This window comes from Pseudopipra pipra, chromosome 18 (genome assembly GCF_036250125.1).
Source record: "Pseudopipra pipra isolate bDixPip1 chromosome 18, bDixPip1.hap1, whole genome shotgun sequence".
In the NCBI taxonomy this organism is placed as follows: Eukaryota; Metazoa; Chordata; class Aves; order Passeriformes; family Pipridae; genus Pseudopipra; species Pseudopipra pipra.
The window spans coordinates 1,149,890-1,161,374 of NC_087566.1; the positions used below are offsets into that span (position 1 = coordinate 1,149,890).

Genomic DNA, 11,485 nt, shown 5'->3' on the forward strand with positions numbered 1-11,485 from the left:
CCTGAGAAAAAGACAAAAGATACTTTTTCCTGGCCCACTGCTGCTCCAAGGAAGTGAAGAAGTCTGGAGTGATGATGCCCCAGGCAAAGGAATTTCTCCTGTTGTTGTTTCAGCCTTCACTGGGAGCTGATGACAACATGACAACGACACAGTTAACAAACAGCTCCGGTGACAAAGGGGCCAGAATTTATTCTGCAACAGAGGGAGGATGGGGGGGAGAGCACTTAGGTCCATTAGAGGATCTCAAATTGCCTGGGCCTGCCAGCAGTCTCTGTGTGGTGCTTAGAGGAGCTCCATCAATCTCCGAGCAGTTGGCCTTTATCTTTGGATGTGTGTGGAGAATGGGTAAAATTTTGGAGGTCTGGAAAAAAGAAAGGCAAAGCCCATCTTTTAAAAAAAAAGAAGGATGAAATGGGGATCTATTGCCCAGCCAGCTGCCTGAAATACCTGGGAAAAGAATGGGGACATATTATCAGGCAAACTGCTCGTGAGCACCTGGGAGATAACGAGCTGGGGAATTACAGCCAGGTTTGATTTGTCAGGAACAAATCACATCAAATCAATTTAATATCCTTTTGTGGCAGCAAAACAGGCCTTATGCTCAGGTGAGCAGTGATGGATGTCATGTATCATGATTTCAGTAAGAGGAAAAATCAGCTGCCCCAGGGCCAGGGCAGGGAATGCCCAGCACTGCAGGAAGGCATCCCAGGGGCAGGGGGGTTGGGAGCACAGCAGAGGGGCCACAGTGGGCTGGGGAAGGACAGACACTGTTCTGGAGGTTGGACTGGTGCCTGCTCCACTCAACACATCCAAGATTTGCCTGGACACCTGAGTCTGGATTCGTCTGTCTCAGTGCAAGCAGGAGGTGGGGGAGTTTGGAGGTGCAGAGTGGGAGAGATCATCGGTCTAGAAAACATGATCTTTGAAGGAAATGAGAAGTGTCATCACTGAAAGCAGGGAGGTGATGAAGGGAGACGTGATGCCACTTGTAATGGGACTAAAGGCAGCTGCAGAGGGGGGAAAGTACCTTGTCATTTAAGTTCAGTAAAAGAGAGAAAGGGGTGGAATTGTGGCAATAGAGAATTATGAATAGATAATTAGGGAAAATTTCACTGATGAAAGAGAGGTGAGGTGTTTTTGAGATCCCCTGCACTGGATGTTTTGATGCAAAGGTCTGAGGTGACCACAATGGGATTGTCTTGGTTTGTGATAGGGGATGAGGGAAATACCATCAGGCAGTTTATTCCAGCCCTGTGTGCTGTGACTCTGTGACACTGTTGCAGAAGGATCTACCACAGATCCCAACTGAGCACAGGAAAACCTGATGGGCTCGTGTTTCTGACACACCACAGACTTGTCCCTGGGCTCTGGGAATCATTAGAAACCCGTGAATGCCCTTTTCTCCTGCGCCCCCCAACCCCTTCGAGGCTTTTTCCCTTTCCATCTCTTGCTCAGAAACATTCCTTTGGCACTTGGTGTGTTGGCAGGTGCAGGGGTCTGGTACCAGCTCTGTGACCTGCCCCAGGCCCGTGCCCAAGTACCAGGGTTTCAGTTGGCATAACCTTGGTTTTTATCAATTTGCTCAGAGAATGAGAGATCAAATCCCCTCTGTTTGAAAGCTCCAATACCTGCAAATTTGCATAAAGAACTAAATCATCTTTGTTTATTTGCTGGATTCAGTAGAACTTCACCAGAGGATGAAGGTGATCCCTTGGGCTGTACAAACAGGGAATTGTTCATGGGAATTGCAGTGCCAGGTACAGCCCCAGGTGTGTGAGTCCTGCAGGTGACACTGGGCTGGCTCTGCTCTGTCCAGGAACTCCTGGGCATCTTCTCTCTTCAGAGAATCCCACAATGGTTTGGGTTGGAAGGGACCTCAAAGCCCATCCAATCCCACCCCCTGCCATGGGCAGGGACACCTTCCACCAGCCCAGGTTGCTCCAAGCCCCGTCCAACCTGGCCTTGGACACTTCCAGGGATCCAGGGGCAGCCACAGCTTCTCTGGACATCCACAACTTCTTTCTTCTTGCTGTCCATCCTTGTTGACACTTTTCTCATGGCCCAGAGAAAAGTTGACACTTTTCTCATGGTCCAGAGTCCATGGGAGCAACCAAATGAAGTCAGTGGAGTTTTTTCTGCAGCACAGCCGTGAAAGAAGGACTTTTCTCTTGAAGCACCAACAGCAAACAAGATTAATAAGGACAAATGGTTCATTTGACAGGAGTGGGCTGTGAGAGCACGGAAATGGGTGAATCACCAGGCGTGACTTGCTGCCCTGTGACATCACTGTGATGCTGTTGGAGCTCTGAGGATGTCAGCAGAGTGATGTAGAATAATGCAGCACTGAACTCAGGTGTCCTTTGGAGGGGAAGGAAGGAGTGGGATGAATGTGCAATAAACAGCTCTTGGGCCAGTGCCACCCTGTGAAATTGTGAACAGCAAAGTGATCACTGGGGACACAAATCAAATCCTGCAGCTCAGGTATCACCACAGACACTTCCTGGGAATGAATTGGTGTGGAATTGGCTTTGGCTTTCCATGAGTCACAGAAGTGACTCGGGGGCATGTGAGGTCCCAGGGCTCCCACCAGAGCTGCCAGTGCTGGGTCTGAGGGCACTCCCTGCTCTGGGCCTTGGTGAGAGACAAGGGGGAGTGAGGGTGACATGAAATGGGGGTTTTGTTGTGCATGTTCATCAGGCTGTGGATACATTCCCTTAAAACACTGCATGTCTGGACTTGAAAAGATCTGGCACCCTGCAGGCTCAAACATGAGCCAGATCACTTCCTAAAAAGCTGCAGAAATGGAAGAGGAGATGATGTCTGTCCTACCCTGAGAGGGCAGGGCAGTGATGTGTCCAAGGCAGTCCCTCACCTCCCTCATTCCCTCATCTCCCTCATTCCCCCCCCAGTGCCCTGTGCACTGGGCTCTATGACTCTGCCTTCTCTCCCTGCTCTTCTTTTCTTTATTTTTTTCTTCTTTGCTCTTCTGTTTTCTTCTTCTTTCTTCTCTTATTCCCTGTTTCTACTCCAGTGAAATGATCCAGTGCAGTCAGGCTGAGCATCAGCAGGAGGGTAGAATCCAGAGCTCATTTTTTGAGGGAAGGTTCTGATTTGTTCTTTGCCCCTGTTGTAATTTACTCTGGTAGCTCAAAGGTTAATTGTGTACAACACAGAGCTTTGAGCTCCCTGATTGAAGGTGCTGTTGAAAGCTAAGTGTTGCTGTAGCCCTGATTTAGTCCTGCTTACCAGGGTGATAAATTATGGGGAGATATGAGACACGACTGTTGAAGTTTGCAGGCTGGTGAACTCGCTCTCCAGCAGAGCAAACGGGGTGTTCCCTGGTGCTGCACCTCCCACGCCGGGTCAGGGTCTCTCTGGGCTCTGCTCGTCAGCCTCTGAATTTGGGGCTGTGACTGAACATCTCATTTCTTTTGATTTGATCCCCAAATTTTAGTGGTGTCAGTGATAATAACTCTGTAATTCTTCAGAAATGAGGAGGTGATGAAATGCCTCCAGCATGGAGCTGTCTGCCTGGGTGGACACGGGCAGGGAATCATAGAAGGGGTTGGGTCGGAAGGGGAACTTGGAGACCATCTAGTTCCAACCTCCCTTCCATGAGCAGGGAATCTGCCAGCTTCCACCAGGACCACCTGGCTGAGGTTGGCAGATACCTCTGGAGGTCCCCTTGTCCTCAGGCAGGGCCACCTACACCAGTTGCCAAAGGTCACCACAGAGAGGAGAGAGATTCTTCACCGACACGGCCCCTCTGGGCTCAGGGACTCCCAAAGCAAGGCCCAGGACAGGACCAACAGAAGGGATTCAGCCAGGAAAGGTCCCTCTCCTGGTGGCACTTCATCCTGGGCAGGTGGTGACCAGGGACAGCCCCCAGGGAATGGCTGGAGCTGTGTCAGGGCAGGCTCAGGTTGGATCTCAGGCAAAGCTTCTTCCCCCAGAGGCTGTTTGGGCACTGCCCAGGCTCCCCAGGGCAGTGGGCACAGCCCCAAGGCTGCCAGAGCTCCAGGAGGGTTTGGCTGATCCTCTGGGGTACAGGGGGTGACTCTTGGGGATGGGCTTGTGCAGGGCTAGAGGTTCCTGATTCTTGTGGGTCCCTTCCAACTCAGCATATTCTGGGATTCTGTGACCACCTGAGTTGACAAAGTTGGGATCCTGCCCAAGGAAGCAGAGCAAAGAGCAACAGGCTCCTTGTATCCATTCTCCCTGACACTGGAGCACATCCAGAAGATGGACTTACTTCAACTTGATGGTTGCCTACAGATTCATTTCCCACCACGGAAGGAGAGCACTGCTCTCACTGCTGTCCAGGTGTTTTACTGACCACACAGCAAAGGTCAGACTGTGGCTGCTGCTGAGGAGCACAAACCACCCTGGGCACACTGTGGCAATGGGATCTGCTCCCAAACCAAGAACTCTCCTTTCCTGGAGCCTTCAGCCTCCTGTCCCCACCCTTCTCACTCCTCCCTTACACTTGTCATTGATATTCATGGCTGTTGGGCAGGGGGTGGTGCCGGGGGCTCACTGAGACTGTGAGACTCCCAGTCAAGTCTGTGGTGTGAGAGAGAGCTGCAAACACCTTCAGACCATCCCAGTGAGGGCTGAGCCAGCCCAACCACCTGGGGGACAGATCAGGGCATGGGAAGGACTCCAATGGGTAACCTGCCTGAGGAACACGGGATCGGGGGAAGGGGCAGCAGGACTGAGAGGGACTGACTCAGGCAGCAGTTGGTGTGAGGAGGTGTGGAAAGGCAGCAGAAGGTGGCACTTTCAAGGGTCTGCAGCACTGGACCTCCACTGCCTGTTTGCAGCCCTGGTGACCGTGGACAGGGGTGTCCCAGTGGGGCCAGGAAGGTGATGGGCTCCTGGGCATCCTGTGGGCTCCTGGGCATCCTGTGGGCTCCTGTGTGTGGCCTTAACTCCTGGGCATGGCTTTGGGCTCCTGGGCAATGGGGTGGCTTTGCTGGCACGTGGTTCCCTGCTCCAGGGGATGCCTGGCAGAAGGGAGCTGGGCAGGGCTGGGGCCCTGCCGTGGTCACAGCAGCTCCTCTGGTCCCTCTGCCGGCTCTGACAAATGTGCATTTCGAGGCAGCAGTTTGATCAAAAGGACAGTTTTGTGTTGTTGTGCTGTGGATGTTCCACATCACGTGTGCTGGAAACAAGGTTGTGGAGCTGTGATTGCAGCCAGAGCCTCTGGGTGCAGCCTGGACCAGCCAATATTGGTTTTCCATCTTCATTTAGTGCTGGTCCTCTCCAGCTCAGTGCTGTGGGGAGGACAACACCATCCTCTCCCAAATGTGATTATGGCCCTGCTGGGAGTGAGGGGTGATGTGGCTGCAGCAGTGGCTGGTGTGAACCCAGTGACCACGGGGCTGCTGACCAGCCCTGCACAATGTCCTGTCCCATGTCCCTCAGTGCCTGCCAGCAGCTGATGCTTCACTGGGCCCACTTTGCCCCCTCTCCTCACATGAGGCTGAAGGGGACCCTTGAAGTCCTCCCCTGTGCATGGAGCAGGGAGTGGAGGTGCAGAGCCAGGCCAGGAGCAGGAGACTCTCAGCAGATCTGCCTGGTGTGATTTTCAAACCCATCTGCTGTTCCAACAGTTCAGAGATGTTCCAGGAACTCAGGAGGGGTGAGGGATCCTGCTCTGCTTCAGACAGAGCCAAAATGATGTGGAAAAAGCAGAGGGCTGATTCCACTTCTGTGAGTCCTTTGATTTAAACGAAGAGGAGCAGAGATGAGGCTGATGGGAGAAAGGGAGCAGTGCCCTGAGGTGAGTGCAAACTCACATTTCGGGGCCAACCTTCAGCTCTGTGCCCTGGTGATGCTGAGAGCATCATGTCTGAGGGAGGCAGTGGGTGCTCAAAGCCCAGTGAGACTCCCCAGGAACACCAGGAGCCAGGGTCAGCAGCTCTGTGGGGAAGTGGGAGTTCCCAAGAGAGAGACAGGGGAGAGCTCAGTGCAGTTCCAACTGCCTGGGCAGGGGCAGAGGAGGGGCAGGGACTGAGCTCTGCTCTGGGGGGACCAGGGACAGCAGCCAGGGAATGGCTGGAGCTGTGTCAGGGCAGGGTCAGGTTGGATCTCAGGCAAAGCTTCTTCCCCCAGAGGCTGGTTGGGCACTGCCCAGGCTCCCCAGGGCAGTGGGCACAGCCCCAAGGCTGCCAGAGCTGCAGGAGGGTTGGGATGATGCTCTGGGGCACAGGGGGTGACTCTTGGGGCTGGGCCTGTGAAGAGCCAGGGTTGGATTGATGATCCTTGTGGGTCCCTTCCAACCCAGTATATTCTGGGATTCTTCCCTGCAAATGCAACTTCCTTCATAGCCACTGCCCCTTCTCTAAATCCACCACAGCCAAATCAGTCAAAGATTTGCTCCTCTTCCTGCACTTCACTTGCCAGTCCCCTCCCAGTTTTCCAGCCTGAGCTGTTCCCCACCCAGCAGAGCTGGCAGAGGAGGGGAGTCACAGGGGCTCCAAGCCCTGCTGCACCCTCTGCTCCTCAGGGCAGACTGTAAATCTGTCTCCCCTTGCTCTGCACACAATGGCAGCGATTTTATGATTTTAGACTCTGCAAAGCCACCTGCAGCCTCTTCCTTAGACAGGCATGATAAAGAGTAGCAACAGCAAAATTCCTGCAGTATTCCTGACAGGCTCCTGGCACCACTGGGAAAGGCTTGAAACTCTTTCTCGGGCTGAGTCTGGGGAGAAGGAGCAGGGCCAGGCAGCTGAGTGACCCAGGGGCAGCAAGATCCTTGCCAAGGGTAAGGTGGAGCTCATTTACTCTCTGATTTCCTCAGAACCCGTGTTTGGGAGCACCCACACTCCCCTCTTTGCATCTGAAAAGACTCTGGCATCTTCTTAAGCCCCGCTTAGCACCTCGAGGAACCACAGGGATACACAAAAGACACTTGATAAAAGCCTTCCTCTTTAGCACAGAGCAGAACTGTGTAGGAAAAATGTGCTCTGAATTGGTTAGAGACGCAGAGAGGAGTCCTTTAACAGCCAACACTTTCTGTGGAAAGCCCGGGAGAAAAATCCCCACTTCGTGCCTTCCCGAGAAAGGTATTTTTTATTTAAGATACAAAGCATGATTGTGTTTGTGTGCTGCCCTTCATCTGCATTACTCCACTTAAAATGCCATTTCAGAAATATGAAATAACTCTGTTTTCTTTAGAGATATATAAGCTCCATTCCCAGAGGGATAAAAGAGCACCATAAAAAAAGGGACAGTTTTAGTAAAACAGCACTGCCAGGGGACATAATAAATACATAAATTACTCACAACCAGCAAGGCATGCTCCCAAACTGCACAACAAGATCCTGGATTCCAGAGGAATACATTCCCATGCTAAAGGAACCCTGCAGAGCAGGGCAGTGCCTAGTGCCTGGAGCTGCAGCCCCTCTGCTGGTCCCTGGCAATGTTCTCCAGAAGGAGGAGTCCCAGCAGTGCCTGTGCTGCCAGGCTGGTGCTGATCTGGGGGTCTCTAATCCCAAACATTCAAACCTGCGGCCTGAAAGAAGCTGTTGCTGTTCTGGGACAACCTTTGGAGCCCAGCGAGCTCCCATCCCAACAGGATGGCTCCCAGTGCTCCCCACCCCTGGCATGTGAGCAGAGACAGTGAGACCTCAGCAGCCCAGGTCCATGCAGAGACTCCCTGAATTCCCAAGGGTCGTTATGGTCCATCATGGGTCGTTATCATCCAGAAAGGGTCCTCACGCCCTTTTTAGTTGGTTCACTTTCCCCACACCCCGAACACACCAACATTGCAGTTAATTTTACTAGATATATTTGGGTGTTTTCTGTCCTGCTTATCTCTCCCCAGGCAATACCTCAGGTGCCTTTTGTACCTCTTGGTTGCCCTTTGAGGGATTACCATCATCACTCCTGCTGATTGTTACCTGTGTGCTAATCACCTGAACTCCCGAGTTCCCCTTAATTCCACTGCAGTTAAAATCATCAGGATCTTTTTTTTCAGGCGTATACAACCCTTCCTCAGCCTGTTAGATTTGTGTATTTGCAAAAAAAAGACAGGAGATAGGCTCTACCTCTGTATTGCACAAATGATAAGAAATAAAACACAGACACAGGCAATCAGGAATCCTCTGGGTCAGCTGGGGCAGGGGGACAACGAGCTGTCCCTGACCAGCAGTGGGCCCTGGGGGCCAGGAGGGCAATGGGATCCAGGAAGAGCATTGGAGCAGGGCAGGGAGGGGATCCTGCCCCTCTGCCCAGCCCTGGGCAGGCACATCTGCAGGGCTGGCCCAGCTCGGGCTCCTCAGCACAGCAGGGCCAGGGAGCTCCTGCAGCGGGGCCAGCGCAGGCTGCGGAGATGCCCAAGGGCTGGAGCAGCTCTGGGAGCAGCAAAGGCTGAGGGAGCTGGGGCTGTTCAGCCTCCAGAGCAGAGCCTGGGAGGGGCCCTCCCCAGGCTGTGTCAGGGGCTGCAGGGAGGGGGCAGAGGATGGCCCAGGCTCTGCTGGGGGGGCCCAGCAATGGCACAGGAGGAACGGGCAGGAACTGATGCCCAGGAAATTCCCCCTGGACAGGAGGAAGAACTTCTTTGCTGAGCAGTGACCCAGTCCTGAACAGGCTGCCCAGGGAGGGGCTGGAGTCTCCTCCCTGGGGATAGTCCAGACCCCTCTGGACACAATCCTGTGCCATGTGCTCTGGGATGGCCCTGCTGGGCAGGGAGGTGGGACCAGATGAGCAACTGTGGGGCCTTCCAACCTGAGCCATCCTGGCATTCTGTGATATGGAGGTGACAGAGCAGCTGCAGGACACTGATGTCTCCCAAATGCCTGCTGAGAGTCAAGAGGAGGGGTAAAGATGCACTTGGGAAGAAGATCCCCCCTGTTTGCCTTGGCTCCAGCAGTCACCCAGTGCAGCCCTGCCCATGTCAGGCAGGTGTGTCTGTCTCAGGTAGAATCCCAGAACATGCTGAGTTGGAAGGGACCCACAAGGATCATCCAGTCCAACCCCTGGCCCTGCACAGGCCCAGCCCCAAGAGTCAACCCCTGTGCCCCAGAGCATCATCCCAACCCTCCTGGAGCTCTGGCAGCCTTGGGGCTGTGCCCACTGCCCTGGGGAGCCTGGGCAGTGCCCAACCAGCCTCTGGGGGAAGAACCTTTTTCTAAGCAGGTCCCACAGCTCACTCCATGCCTTGTCTGACAGGGAATGCTGTTCTGGCAATGGCAAAGCAGGTGGCCAAGCTGGAAAGCTGACTCCCCACCCTATGAGGCTTTGGGAGTCTCTCTCTCGTTGGTTCCTTGTCACCTTATACCTGTCCTTTCTCTTGTGTCCCTATTTAATGTTAAGCACCAGGTCTCCTCGTGTGTGGGGGTGGAACAGCCTTTGCACTGGGACCCCTGCAGCCCTTGCAGCACTTCCAGCATCACAGCACCCCTGGGGGGGGAGGGAGCTGGGCTTTCCCCTGCCTTTGTGAAACTCCACACCAGGACAAAGGGAACAGCAAGGAGAGACCTCCTGTCACCTTCAACAGCCATGACTTGGCAGGACAGCACGAGGCTGAGGGAGTCACAGGGATGGAAAAGTCTTTGGAAACAAGAGAGTTTGGGGGGTTTATCCCTTTTCTTCTTTCCTTTTCCTCTTCCTTTCTTCTTTCTTTCTTTCTCTTTCTTTCTTTCTTCCTTTCTTTCTTTCTTTTTCTTTCTTTTCTGTCTTCTCTTTCTCTCTTTCCTTCATTCTTTCCTTTCTTCCTTATTTTCTTCCTTCTTCTCTTCCTTTGTTCTTTTGTGCAAGAGCACAAACCTCCCACTGTTCCTCAGCTGCTTCTTGCTCTCCCTCTGCTCCCCTGAGCAATTCAGGATTCCTCTCATCATGTTTGTTGGTGCTTGTTCTGACATTTCCAAAGCAGCATTTTGGTTGGATGAGGATGTTATATCCTTGATGGCAAATTGCAGAGTCAGCAATTTCAAATGTTACCTTTCAGAGACTGCTCTTTATTGTTATAAATTCCTAATGGCCTCCATTTGTTTTTCTTTGCTGGCATCTCAGTTGTTCCCTTCTCTTTCCATACCTGTATTTAGTTGGGGTTTTTCTCAGCAGATCCACCTTTCAGGACTTTTGCACTGCAGGGCAGCTCTGGCTCTGCACCCACAACTGCTCTGTGGGTGCCCAGGACAGACAAGATCCTGCAGACAACAGCAGCAGAGAGAAAGTTCTTCATAAAAGCCCCACAAAAAGGAAACAATTGGAGATTCTGAGGCCTGATGGACCAGTCTCAGACTGTTTGTTGAACTTGGTCAACTCTCTCAGAACTCAGAAGCACAGAATCATTAAGGTTGGAAAAGACCTCAGAGATCATCAAGTCCAACTTGTCCTTGGTGATAGGCTCCAAGAACTGCTTTATACACTGTGCAAAGTCTTCCTTTGAAGGCATTTGGGGGTTATTTATTTAAGTGGAAGACTCCAGACAAAGTCTTTAAAACCTGGAGTGCAAGTGACTGTCAGATACCTGAGCTGAGTAAAATCCATGTTCATGTACAGTCCCTGCATGCCCCACTTTGATCATCCTCTGCAGGGTCATCTTGTCCAGAAAGCTCCAGGGTGTGTTTTATGACATGTCACACACATGAATGTCTTGGCTGTTGTCTGGGGGAGCAACTCTGACCTTGAGCCTCAGAGGGTAACCCCAAACCTGGCAGGACTGAAATCCAAAGGATCTGTCTACAGAAAGGGGCAAAATTCTCCTGGATTAATGGAATTATTCTGAGGTCTCCTCAGGTGTTTAGATCCAGAAGACAAAGTGAGAGATGTGGGAGCAAAACCAGTTTCTCAAGGGACCAGTTGTCACATGCACAAAGTCTTCTGGCTCAAACAGCACCTCAACCAAGCCACTCCAGAAACATCCCCAGGGAGGAGCCCCTTCAGCTCCCAGAGGCAAAGGCTGAGGAAATGTTTCCCTCTCAGCAGAAGGATCTCCATCTAGGAGGGAGATATTTGGAACATTTGGGCAGGCTGGGTCATATCTGCTGGCACAAGGTGTCTGTACTGACCCCAGGGGCTGCTGAGTGTGGGACAGGACACCAGGGCACCTTCCTGTGAGACCAGGGGGCAAGCGAATCCACACATGGAATGGGAACGAAAGGGACGAGACAAATGAGTCAGAGCTTTGTTTAGTGCTTCCAAGGGCAGTTCAATGTCTCCTTTAGCAAGGCACAGCTCTTCTTGGCCCCACCATGTCACCAAAAGGCTTCCACACTTGCTGTGGCTCCAGCCCACGGAGATCCAGGCCTGGGAACCGGCAGAGGGGCTGCTGGAACTCAGCTGTGTCTGCCAAGGAAACTTCTGTTCTGATCCAGAGGTTTAGAAGACTTGGGAGAGTTTTACCATTAATAAGCAGTTCCTGGAAAGCAAATGAAACAGTCCAATTACTCTTGGCTTCTCCCGGGATGTCTCTGAGTTGGCAAAGGTAATTAATAAAAGCAGGGAGCAAACTCCTAACGCAGGGGGAGTGTTA

The 11,485-nt window shown here is 52.6% G+C and overlaps 1 long non-coding RNA gene across 1 annotated transcript; it reads right to left on the minus strand.

Moving 5' to 3' along the window:
- Positions 1–9,935: 9,935 nt before the first annotated feature.
- LOC135424341 (uncharacterized) lies at positions 9,936–11,424 on the minus strand. The gene is made up of 2 exons (XR_010435159.1): positions 11,356–11,424; positions 9,936–10,157 (listed from the first exon to the last, which is right to left on the minus strand). It is a non-coding gene; the product is annotated as an uncharacterized LOC135424341 (long non-coding RNA).
- Between the last annotated feature and the right edge of the window lie 61 nt (positions 11,425–11,485).